The following is a 13118-nucleotide window of genomic DNA, read 5'->3' as shown; positions in this document are numbered from 1 at the left end:
ATAACAGTGAATATATTCAACGTATGAGCTTATTATTGGAAAGCAAAGCTTATGTAAAAACTTCTTTGAACTAAGTAAATGGTGCTTATCAACGCATAAGGGGGTTTATTTGTGATTTATTCATGGATGGTAGAATTGATCTTGATTTATTTAATTATTTTACCATCCTATACCCCTTGACACCCATATTATTTGGATTACCAAAAATCCATAAAAATATTGATAAACCCCCATTTCGTCCCATTATGGATGGAAGACAATGTATTACGTATTCATGTGCTAAATTCGTGGATGTTAAATTAAAGGAAGTATTGAAAAATGAAAGTCAAATATGTAAGGATTCATGGACTTTCTTGGATACAATCAATAATATTCCTTTTGTAGATGATGTCAACTTTTTGACTATTGATGTACGCGATCTGTACACAGTAATTCCTCAAGACATCGGATGTGAGTGGGTTAGAGAATTTTTGTTAGGGAATCATATGGATGGGTCTTGAATTGACCTTATAGTATATTTATTAGAGTTGATTTTAGGTAACAATTACTTACTCTTCAATAATCAATTTTATTTACAAAGAACGGGTGTGGACATGAGGTCCCCTTGTGGGGCCACTTTCGCTAATGTAGTTATGGCCTATTGGGAGAAACACTTTTTGTTCAAGGATAACTTGTTTTTGGAGAGGGCCACATGGTACACCCGTTATTTGGATGACATATTTATCCTTTGGTGGGGGATATTGATTCTGTGAAGACATTCATTGAACATATTACTGGATTCACGGACTTTTTGCAGTTTTCATGGGACTTCCAATCTTACAGTATTTCCTACCTAGATATTGAATTAATTAAGTCGTGTTGTGACCAGCAATATATTTCTAGGATATTTAGGAAGTCAACGTATTCTAATGCATTTTTGCATTTTTCTAGCTGTCATCCCTTTTCCCAAAAGAGAAGTGTGGTTAAGGGTCAACTGGTTTGGGCAGCTAGAATGGCCACATTAGTTAGGGACTTCATGGAGGAATGTAATCTTTTAAAGGAAATGTTCCTTAAGCGGGGTTACCCTAAGTCCCTCATAGACGATCTTATTAAGGAGGTCTACAATAAATGATTATTGGGCACATTTAAACCATTGTTGGCACCCACAGTTAATCAAAGTGATGGGGCTGACAATGATATTGATTGTGCCCCTTTGAACAACTGTGTGTGAGCCTAATAATAATGAACAACCTCGAAGTACTTCCAATAGTGATAATTTTAAAATTAGTTTTATTACTACTTTCTCCATGGATGCATATTGGTTAAAATCAATTATTAGTAAACATTGGTGTTTCCTGGTGGAGGATAATATGATCAAAAACAACTTGGACTGTTTGCCCCAGTTTGTATTCAGGAGAGGTAGGAATTTGAAAATGTTACTGGAGAGAGGTCCACCTAAAGTGTATGATCCCCATTGTGGTATGTTCAAATGTGGGTCATGTAGGTGGTGTAAATATATCAAGGTGACAAAACAGGTTACCATAGGAAATATATGCCTTTCTATTAGGGGTAAATACAATTGCAACACTAAGGGTGTTGTTTATTTAGGACTATGTAACTGCTGTCCAGCTTTTTATGTTGGTCGCACTGAAAGGCCTTTGAAAAATAGGATTTATGAGCATATTTACGCAATAAGTAAATCAAATCTAAATAATGCTCTTGCAAGACATATTATATCCTACCCCTCACATGAATTTAACTTTTTAGTATTGGAAAAAGTTACTGATAAAGAAAGGGGAGGCCCAAGTGACTTAAAGCTGGATGAGAAAGAATTGATCTGGCAAATAAAACTGAATGCAGTCATAGCACCAGGCTTAAACAAAGCTATTTCTTTTAAAAGTATTTTAAAATTGAGGGTTTTGTTGAGATGATTTGATGTTTTTTAATGTTTGCACATTTATGTATTTCTGTTTTTTATAATATGATAGGTAGACTTTTTGTATTTGATTGCTGTAATGGTTTAACAATAATGGTTTGTGGTTCCTTTAAATGTGGGCTTGAATTTATGAATTGTTCCATGATGTCATAATTGAAATTGTCTATTTAAATGGTGTTTAATTTTCTTGTCAGTTGTCTGAAGAAGTTTGCTGAAATAGTAAACGAAAGCACTAACTTAAACTTTGGTTTTCGGTGTTTTATTTCTTCCTTTTGTTTATTTAGTATAATATTACTGAGTATAAAAATAAATGTGAATTAATTTTAGTATAAATATGAGGGGGAAACAGCAAGTGAGAACAGAGGGTCAAATTACAAGTGATGCAGGTGAGGCGGGATTTAGGTTATGTGTGTAGAGGAAATGCACTTGCAGTCAGATTTTTGACTGAAGTGTCCTTTGAGTTGATTTCTGAACACGGGGAAAGAGGAGACTTCTTCAGTTGTGGGGGGAGGGATTGCCGGGTGCTGGGTGCAGGAATGGAGAAGGAATGGTCAGAAAAGGTAGGATAAGCTGCAGTGAGTCATATAGTGTCACTTCCCACAGCATTCCCAGATTAGTTATCTGTGAGAATAAGCAGCCACATAAACTGTTAGAGAGACGTTACGGACAGTTTGTAGTAAATGTAGCCCTTAATGCCAGTATTATTTTCTTACATGCTGTGTGACACTGGCAGCAGAAATATGGGGATATACAGAGGTCAGACATCTGAAATGTCACAGGACAATACAGATCAAATCAGAAAAAAAAGTAAAATAGTTAGAGGAGTGCATATCGGCAAACACTTTAAAAAAAAAATGAAAAGTAGAATATATATCGGAGAAACAATCTGCACATTTATAACAAAAGGAAGATTGGAGAGGTCAAGCTCCTGTAAAAAAGGGTAGGATCTACAAAGATTGAAAGCAGTCTTTTGCTTAAAAGGGCTGCAAGTTGTGACCTATTGAATAAAGTTGTTTTTAAAACATTATTCTGGTACACATGTTTTAACACTATAGTGAAATATGGGCTCAGGAATGTGATTAAAGGAATATGGGCACAGGAACATAATGCGATTAAAGGAATATGGGCACAGGAACATAATGTGATTAAAGGGAATATGGGCACAGGAACATAATGTGATTAAAGGGAATATGGGCACAGGAACATAATGTGATTAAAGGAATATCATCACAGGAACATAATGTGATTAAAGGGAATATGGGCACAGGAACATAATGTGATTAAAGGAATATGGGCACAGGAACATAATGTGATTAAAGGGAATATGGGCACAGGAATGTAATGTGATTAAAGGGAATATGGGCACAGGAACATAATGTGATTAAAGGAATATGGGCACAGGAACATAATGTGATTAAAGGAATATCATCACAGGAACAAAATATGATTAAAGGAATATAGGCACAGGAACATAATGTGATTAAAGGAATATGGGCACAGGAACATAATGTGATTAAAGGAATATGGGCACAGGAACATAATGTGATTAAAGGAATATCATCACAGGAACATAATGTGATTAAAGGAATATAGGCACAGGAACATAATGTGATTAAAGGAATATGGGCACAGGAACATAATGTGATTAAAGGGAATATGGGCACAGGAACATAATGTGATTAAAGGAATATGGGCACAGGAACATAATGCAATTAAAGGAATATGGGCACAGGAACATAATGTGATTAAAGGAATATCATCACAGGAACATAATGTGATTAAAGGAATATGGGCACAGGAACATAATGTGATTAAAGGAATATGGGCACAGGAACATAATGTGATTAAAGGAATATGGGCACAGGAACATAATGTGATTAAAGGGAATATGGGCACAGGAACATAATGTGATTAAAGGAATATGGGCACAGGAACATAATGTGATTAAAGGAATATGGGCACAGGAACATAATGTGATTAAAGGAATATGGGCACAGGAACATAATGTGATTAAAGGAATATGGGCACAGGAACATAATGTGATTAAAGGAATATGGGCACAGGAACATAATGTGATTAAAGGGAATATGGGCACAGGAACATAATGTGATTAAAGGAATATGGGCACAGGAACATAATGTGATTAAAGGAATATGGGCACAGGAACATAATGTGATTAAAGGAATATGGGCACAGGAACATAATGTGATTAAAGGGAATATGGGCACAGGAACATAATGTGATTAAAGGAATATGGGCACAGGAACATAATGTGATTAAAGGAATATGGGCACAGGAACATAATGTGATTAAAGGAATATGGGCACAGGAACATAATGTGATTAAAGGGAATATGGGCACAGGAACATAATGTGATTAAAGGAATATGGGCACAGGAACATAATGTGATTAAAGGGAATATGGGCACAGGAACATAATGTGATTAAAGGAATATGGGCACAGGAACATAATGTGATTAAAAGGAATATGGGCACAGGAACATAATGTGATTAAAGGAATATGGGCACAGGAACATAATGTGATTAAAAGGAATATGGGCACAGGAACATAATGTGATTAAAGGAATATGGGCACAGGAACATAATGTGATTAAAGGAATATGGGCACAGGAACATAATGTGATTAAAGGAATATGGGCACAGGAACATAATGTGATTAAAGGAATATGGGCACAGGAACATAATGTGATTAAAGGAATATGGGCACAGGAACATAATGTGATTAAAGGAATATGGGCACAGGAACATAATGTGATTAAAGGAATATGGGCACAGGAACATAATGTGATTAAAGGAATATGGGCAAAGGAACATAATGTGATTAAAGGAATATGGGCACAGGAACATAATGTGATTAAAGGAATATGGGCACAGGAACATAATGTGATTAAAGGAATATGGGCACAGGAACATAATGTGATTAAAGGAATATGGGCACAGGAACATAATGTGATTAAAGGAATATGGGCACAGGAACATAATGTGATTAAAGGAATATGGGCACAGGAACATAATGTGATTAAAGGAATATGGGCACAGGAACATAATGTGATTAAAGGAATATGGGCACAGGAACATAATGTGATTAAAGGGAATATGGGCACAGGAACATAATGTGATTAAAGGAATATGGGCACAGGAACATAATGTGATTAAAGGGAATATGGGCACAGGAACATAATGTGATTAAAGGGAATATGGGCACAGGAACATAATGTGATTAAAGGAATATGGGCACAGGAACATAATGTGATTAAAGGAATATGGGCACAGGAACATAATGTGATTAAAGGAATATGGGCACAGGAACATAATGTGATTAAAGGAATATGGGCACAGGAACATAATGTGATTAAAGGAATATGGGCACAGGAACATAATGTGATTAAAGGAATATGGGCACAGGAACATAATGTGATTAAAGGAATATGGGCACAGGAACATAATGTGATTAAAGGAATATGGGCACAGGAACATAATGTGATTAAAGGAATATGGGCACAGGAACATAATGTGATTAAAGGGAATATGGGCACAGGAACATAATGTGATTAAAGGAATATGGGCACAGGAACATAATGTGATTAAAGGAATATGGGCACAGGAACATAATGTGATTAAAGGAATATGGGCACAGGAACATAATGTGATTAAAGGAATATGGGCACAGGAACATAATGTGATTAAAGGAATATGGGCACAGGAACATAATGTGATTAAAGGAATATGGGCACAGGAACATAATGTGATTAAAGGGAATATGGGCACAGGAACATAATGTGATTAAAGGAATATGGGCACAGGAACATAATGTGATTAAAGGAATATGGGCACAGGAACATAATGTGATTAAAGGAATATGGGCACAGGAACATAATGTGATTAAAGGAATATGGGCACAGGAACATAATGTGATTAAAGGAATATGGGCACAGGAACATAATGTGATTAAAGGAATATGGGCACAGGAACATGATGTGATTAAAGGAATATGGGCACAGGAACATAAAGTGATTAAAGGAATATGGGCACAGGAACATAAAGTGATTAAAGGAATATGGGCACAGGAACATAATATGATTAAAGGAATATGGGCACAGGAACATAATGTGATTAAAGGAATATGGGCACAGGAACATAATGTGATTAAAGGAATATGGGCACAGGAACATAATGTGATTAAAGGAATATGGGCACAGGAACATAATGTGATTAAAGGAATATGGGCACAGGAACATAATGTGATTAAAGGGAATATGGGCACAGGAACATAATGTGATTAAAGGAATATGGGCACAGGAACATAATGTGATTAAAGGAATATGGGCACAGGAACATAATGTGATTAAAGGAATATGGGCACAGGAACATAATGTGATTAAAGGAATATGGGCACAGGAACATAATGTGATTAAAGGAATATGGGCACAGGAACATAATGTGATTAAAGGAATATGGGCACAGGAACATAATGTGATTAAAGGAATATGGGCACAGGAACATAATGTGATTAAAGGGATATGGGCACAGGAACATAATGTGATTAAAGGAATATGGGCACAGGAACATAATGTGATTAAAGGAATATGGGCACAGGAACATAATGTGATTAAAGGGAATATGGGCACAGGAACATAATGTGATTAAAGGAATATGGGCACAGGAACATAATGTGATTAAAGGAATATGGGCACAGGAACATAAAGTGATTAAAGGAATATTGGCACAGGAACATAATGTGATTAAAGGAATATGGGCACAGGAACATAATGTGATTAAAGGAATATGGGCACAGGAACATAATGTGATTAAAGGAATATGGGCACAGGAACATAATGTGATTAAAGGAATATGGGCACAGGAACATAATGTGATTAAAGGAATATGGGCACAGGAACATAATGTGATTAAAGGAATATGGGCACAGGAACATAATGTGATTAAAGGAATATGGGCACAGGAACATAATGTGATTAAAGGAATATGGGCACAGGAACATAATGTGATTAAAGGAATATGGGCACAGGAACATAATGTGATTAAAGGAATATGGGCACAGGAACATAATGTGATTAAAGGAAATATGGGCACAGGAACATAATGTGATTAAAGGAATATGGGCACAGGAACATAATGTGATTAAAGGAATATGGGCACAGGAACATAATGTGATTAAAGGAATATGGGCACAGGAACATAATGTGATTAAAGGAATATGGGCACAGGAACATAATGTGATTAAAGGAATATGGGCACAGGAACATAATGTGATTAAAGGAATATGGGCACAGGAACATAATGTGATTAAAGGAATATGGGCACAGGAACATAATGTGATTAAAGGAATATGGGCACAGGAACATAATGTGATTAAAGGAATATGGGCACAGGAACATAATGTGATTAAAGGAATATGGGCACAGGAACATAATGTGATTAAAGGAATATGGGCACAGGAACATAATGTGATTAAAGGAATATGGGCACAGGAACATAATGTGATTAAAGGAATATCAGAGGAACATAATGTCATTAAAGGAATATGGGCACTGGAACATAATGTGATTAAAGGAATATGGGCACTGGAACATAATGTGATTAAAGGAATATGGGCACAGGAACATAATGTGATTAAAGGAATATGGGCACAGGAACATAATGTGATTAAAGGAATATGGGCACAGGAACATAATGTGATTAAAGGAATATGGGCACAGGAACATAATGTGATTAAAGGAATATGGGCACAGAACATAATGTGATTAAAGGAATATGGGCACAGGAACATAATGTGATTAAAGGAATATGGGCACAGGAACATAATGTGATTAAAGGAATATGGGCACAGGAACATAATGTGATTAAAGGAATATGGGCACAGGAACATAATGTGATTAAAGGAATATGGGCACAGGAACATAATGTGATTAAAGGAATATGGGCACAGGAACATAATGTGATTAAAGGAATATGGGCACAGGAACATAATGTGATTAAAGGAATATGGGCACAGGAACATAATGTGATTAAAGGAATATGGGCACAGGAACATAATGTGATTAAAGGAATATGGGCACAGGAACATAATGTGATTAAAGGAATATGGGCACAGGAACATAATGTGATTAAAGGAATATGGGCACAGGAACATAATGTGATTAAAGGAATATGGGCACAGGAACATAATGTGATTAAAGGAATATGGGCACAAGAATATAATGTGATTAAAGGAATATGGGAACAGGCACATAATGTGATTAAAGGAAGATGGGAACAGGCACATAATGTGATTAAAGGAAGATGGGAACAGGCACATAATGTGATTAAAATGAATATGGGCACAGGAACATAATGTGATTAAAGGAATATGGGCACAGGAACATAATGTGATTAAAGGAATATGGGCACAGGAACATAATGTGATTAAAGGAATATGGGCACAGGAACATAATGTGATTAAAGGAATATGGGAACAGGAACATAATGTGATTAAAGGAATATGGGCACAGGAACATAATGTGATTAAAGGAATATGGGCACAGGAACATAATGTGATTAAAGGAATATGGGCACAGGAACATAATGTGATTAAAGGGAATATGGGCACAGGAACATAATGTGATTAAAGGAATATGGGCACAGGAACATAATGTGATTAAAGGAATATGGGCACAGGAACATAATGTGATTAAAGGAATATGGGCACAGGAACATAATGTGATTAAAGGAATATGGGCACAGGAACATAATGTGATTAAAGGAATATGGGCACAGGAACATAATGTGATTAAAGGAATATGGGCACAGGAACATAATGTGATTAAAGGAATATGGGCACAGGAACATAATGTGATTAAAGGAATATGGGCACAGGAACATAATCTGATTAAAGGAATATGGGCACAGGAACATAATGTGATTAAAGGAATATGGGCACTGGAACATAATGTGATTAAAGGAATATGGGCACAGGAACATAATGTGATTAAAGGAATATGGGCACAGGAACATAATGTGATTAAAGGAATATGGGCACAGGAACATAATGTGATTAAAGGGAATATGGGCACAGGAACATAATGTGATTAAAGGAATATGGGCACAGGAACATAATGTGATTAAAGGAATATGGGCACAGGAACATAATGTGATTAAAGGGAATATGGGCACAGGAACATAATGTGATTAAAGGAATATGGGCACAGGAACATAATGTGATTAAAGGAATATGGGCACAGGAACATAATGTGATTAAAGGAATATGGGCACAGGAACATAATGTGATTAAAGGAATATGGGCACAGGAACATAATGTGATTAAAGGAATATGGGCACAGGAACATAATGTGATTAAAGGAATATGGGCACAGGAACATAATGTGATTAAAGGAATATGGGCACAGGAACATAATGTGATTAAAGGAATATGGGCACAGGAACATAATGTGATTAAAGGGAATATGGGCACAGGAACATAATGTGATTAAAGGAATATGGGCACAGGAACATAATGTGATTAAAGGAATATGGGCACAGGAACATAATGTGATTAAAGGAATATGGGCACAGGAACATAATGTGATTAAAGGGAATATGGGCACAGGAACATAATGTGATTAAAGGAATATGGGCACAGGAACATAATGTGATTAAAGGAATATTGGCACAGGAACATTATGTGATTAAAGGAATATGGCAAAGGAACATAATGTGATTAAAGGAATATGGGCACAGGAACATAATGTGATTAAAGGAATATGGGCACAGGAACATAATGTGATTAAAGGAATATGGGCACAGGAACATAATGTGATTAAAGGAATATGGGCACAGGAACATAATGTGATTAAAGGAATATGGGCACAGGAACATAATGTGATTAAAGGAATATGGGCACAGGAACATAAAGTGATTAAAGGAATATGGGCACAGGAACATAATGTGATTAAAGGGAATATGGGCACAGGAACATAATGTGATTAAAGGAATATGGGCACAGGAACATAATGTGATTACTTTTAGTTTGACGCCTGTTGCAAAGTGTGACTCATTGGCAGTTCTGCTTGTTCAACTGCATGTTTAGCATCCTTGCTACTGATGAACTTATACTAAACCTCTGCCTGACTACTCTGTTTCTGTCTGTCCCAGGCATCCCTCAGTAGTGTGCAACTATAAACATATTCAACGGTCGAAAAAACAAAAAACAAAAAACCTGAAACAACACCTGCATACAAGAACACAGAGGCAGACCCTTTTGTCCAAAACCACTGCAAGTTCTACTTTTATCAACGGACTGTGAGCAGTGTGGGTCTATTATAATCTTCTCTCCTCCTACGGATTCTTCTGCTGTACTTTTCTGGACCCACCCTTTTTCTCCATTACTGTAACAAATATATACATTTCCAAAGCTTTACATTATTTTATATTCTTATCTTTATTTATCATGTATATCACATTTCGTTTATATTCTTATATTTGATTCTCCCTTAGTGTAACAAATATATACATTTTCCAAGGATTTGCATTCTATTTTATATTCTTATATTTTTATTTATCATGTATACCAGATTTCGTTTATATTCTTATATTTTATTCTTCTGTTTATTGTAACAAATAATACAGTTTCTAAGCTTTGCATTTATTTTTATATTCTTATATTTTATTTATCTTATATCACATTTCTTTCATATTCTTATATTTTATTTTCCAGTTTATTGCTAACAAATATATACAATTTCCCAAGCTTTATTTTATTTATATTTATATTTTATCATGTATATCACATTTTAGTTTATATTCTTATATTTTATTCATCCCGTTTATTGTAACAAAGTATATACAGTTTCCCCAAAGTTTGCATTTATTTTATATTCTACTTCGATGCTCTACTAAATCTGCTGTTGAATTCACTGAAGCAGACACTTTAGGTACTGACCTGGAGGCTGGTTGATTGTTTTCTCTTCTCACAGGTTTCTCAAGTCCTGGTCCATAGCCCCCCCCTTTTCTAGTTCTCTAACATTATTCTAGTGTTCCCTGTCAAAACCTGTTTTTCTCACAGCTTTCTCCAAGCCCTGGCTCTTAGCCCCTTTCTCTCAGTCTCTAACATAATCTTATTGTAAGCTTCCTTTTTGTCAATCATGTCTATTCCACTCCTCTTCCTCTTGAGTTTACTTATTATTCCTCACCTGAGCTGTATGGCACCATCTTTAAATACTAAAACCTCTGCCTATTTTACTCTGTTTCTGTCTGCCCCACAGGTATCCCTCTATAGTGTGCACTTACTGCATGTCACTTTCTAAAACCCTGACTACACTCTGTTTCTGTGTGTCCCATAGGCATCCCTCAGTAGTGTGCACTTACCATGTTCTTTCTAAAACCCCTGACTACCTCTGTTTCTATGTGTCCCATGAGCATCCCTCAGTGTGCATACTGCATGTCCTCAGAGCCCCCACTATACTCTGTTTCTATGTGTCCCATAGGCATCCCTCAGTGGTGTGCACTTACTGCCTGTCCTTTCTAAAACTGACTTCCTCTGTTTCTGTGTGTCACGGGCATCCCTCAGTGTGCACTTACTGCATGTCCTTTCCTAAACCCACTATACTCTGTTTCTGTGTGTCCCATGGGCATCCCTCCAGTGGTGTGCTTACTGCATGTCACTAAAGAACCCCCACTATACTCTGTTTCTGTGTGTCCCATGGGCATCCCTCAGTGGTGTGCACCTGCATGTCCCTTTCTAAAACCCCTGACTTCCTCTGTTCTGTAATCACGAATCCCTCAGTGGTGTGCACTTACTGCATATCCCTTTCTAAAACCCCTGACTACCTCTGTTTCTGTGGCCCCACGGGCATCCCTCAGTGGTGTGCACTTACTGCATGTCCCTTTTCAAACCCCCACAACTTCACTCTGTTTCTGTGTGTCCCAGGCATCCCTCAGTGGTGCCTGCATGTCCTTTCTAAAACCCCCTGACTACACTCTGTTTCTGTGTGTCCCACAGACCCATCCCTCTAGTGTGCACTTGCATGTCCCTTTCTAAAACCCCTATTTCACAATCTGTTTTTGTCTGTCCCCAGGCATCCCTCAGTGGTGTGCACTTACCATGTCCTACTGAACCCCCTGACTACTCTCTGTTTCTGTGTGTCCCAGGCATTCCTCAGTGGTGTGCACTTACTGCATCTCCCTTTCTAAAACCCCTGACTACACTCTGTTTCTGTGTGTCCATAGGCATCCTCAGTAGTGTGCACCACTGCATGTCCCTTTCTAAAACCCCCTGACTACACTCTGTTTCTGTGTGTCCCACGGGCATCCCTCAGTAATGTGCACTTAGTACATGTCGCTTTCTAACCCCACAATGCCTCTCTGTTTCTGTGTATCCCAGGCATTCTCAGTAGTGTGCACTTACTGCATCCCTTTCTAAAACCCCTGACTACATTCTGTTTCTGTGTGTCACAGGCATCCCTCAGTGATGTGCACTTGCACCACTGCACCTAACCCCTGACTGCACTCTGTTTCTGTATGTGTCCCGGGCATCCCTCAGTAGTACGCCTGCATGTCCTTTCTAAAACCCCTGACTACACTCTGTTTCTGTGTGTCCCACGGGCATCCCTCAGTAGTGTGCACTTACTGCATGTCACTCTAAAACCCCTGACTACATTCTGTTTCTGTGTCCTGGGCATCCCTCAGTAGTGTGTGCACTTACTGTCCTTTTAACCCCTGTGCACTCTGTTCTGTGTGTCCCACAGACATCCCTCAGTAGTGTGCACTTGCTATGTCCCTTTCAAACCCCCATTACATTTCTATTTCTGTGTGATCACAGACATCCCTCAGTAGTGTGCACTTGCATGTCCTTTCAACCCCTGACTGCACTCTGTTTCTGTGTGTCCCACGGGCATCCCTCAGTGGTGTGCACTTACTGCATGTCCCTTTCTAAAACCCCTGACTGCTCTCTGTTTCTGTGTTTCCCATGGGCTTCCCTCAGTAGTGTGCACTTACTGTATGTCCCTTTCTAAAACCCCCGACTACACTCTGTTTCTGTGTGTCCCACGGGCATCCCTCAGTAGTGTGCACTTACTGCATGTACCTTTCTAAAACCCCTGACTACACTCTGTTTCTGTCTGTCCCACGGGCATCTCTCAGTAGTGTACACTTACTGTATGTCCCTTTCTAAAACCCCTGACTGCACTCTG

Source organism: Protopterus annectens, chromosome 7.part0, assembly GCF_019279795.1.
Source record: "Protopterus annectens isolate FY-2018-M chromosome 7.part0, PAN1.0, whole genome shotgun sequence".
NCBI classification, from domain to species: Eukaryota; Metazoa; Chordata; order Ceratodontiformes; family Protopteridae; genus Protopterus; species Protopterus annectens.
The sequence above is the reverse complement of the archived record's forward strand: the minus strand, read 5'-3'. Positions refer to the sequence as shown.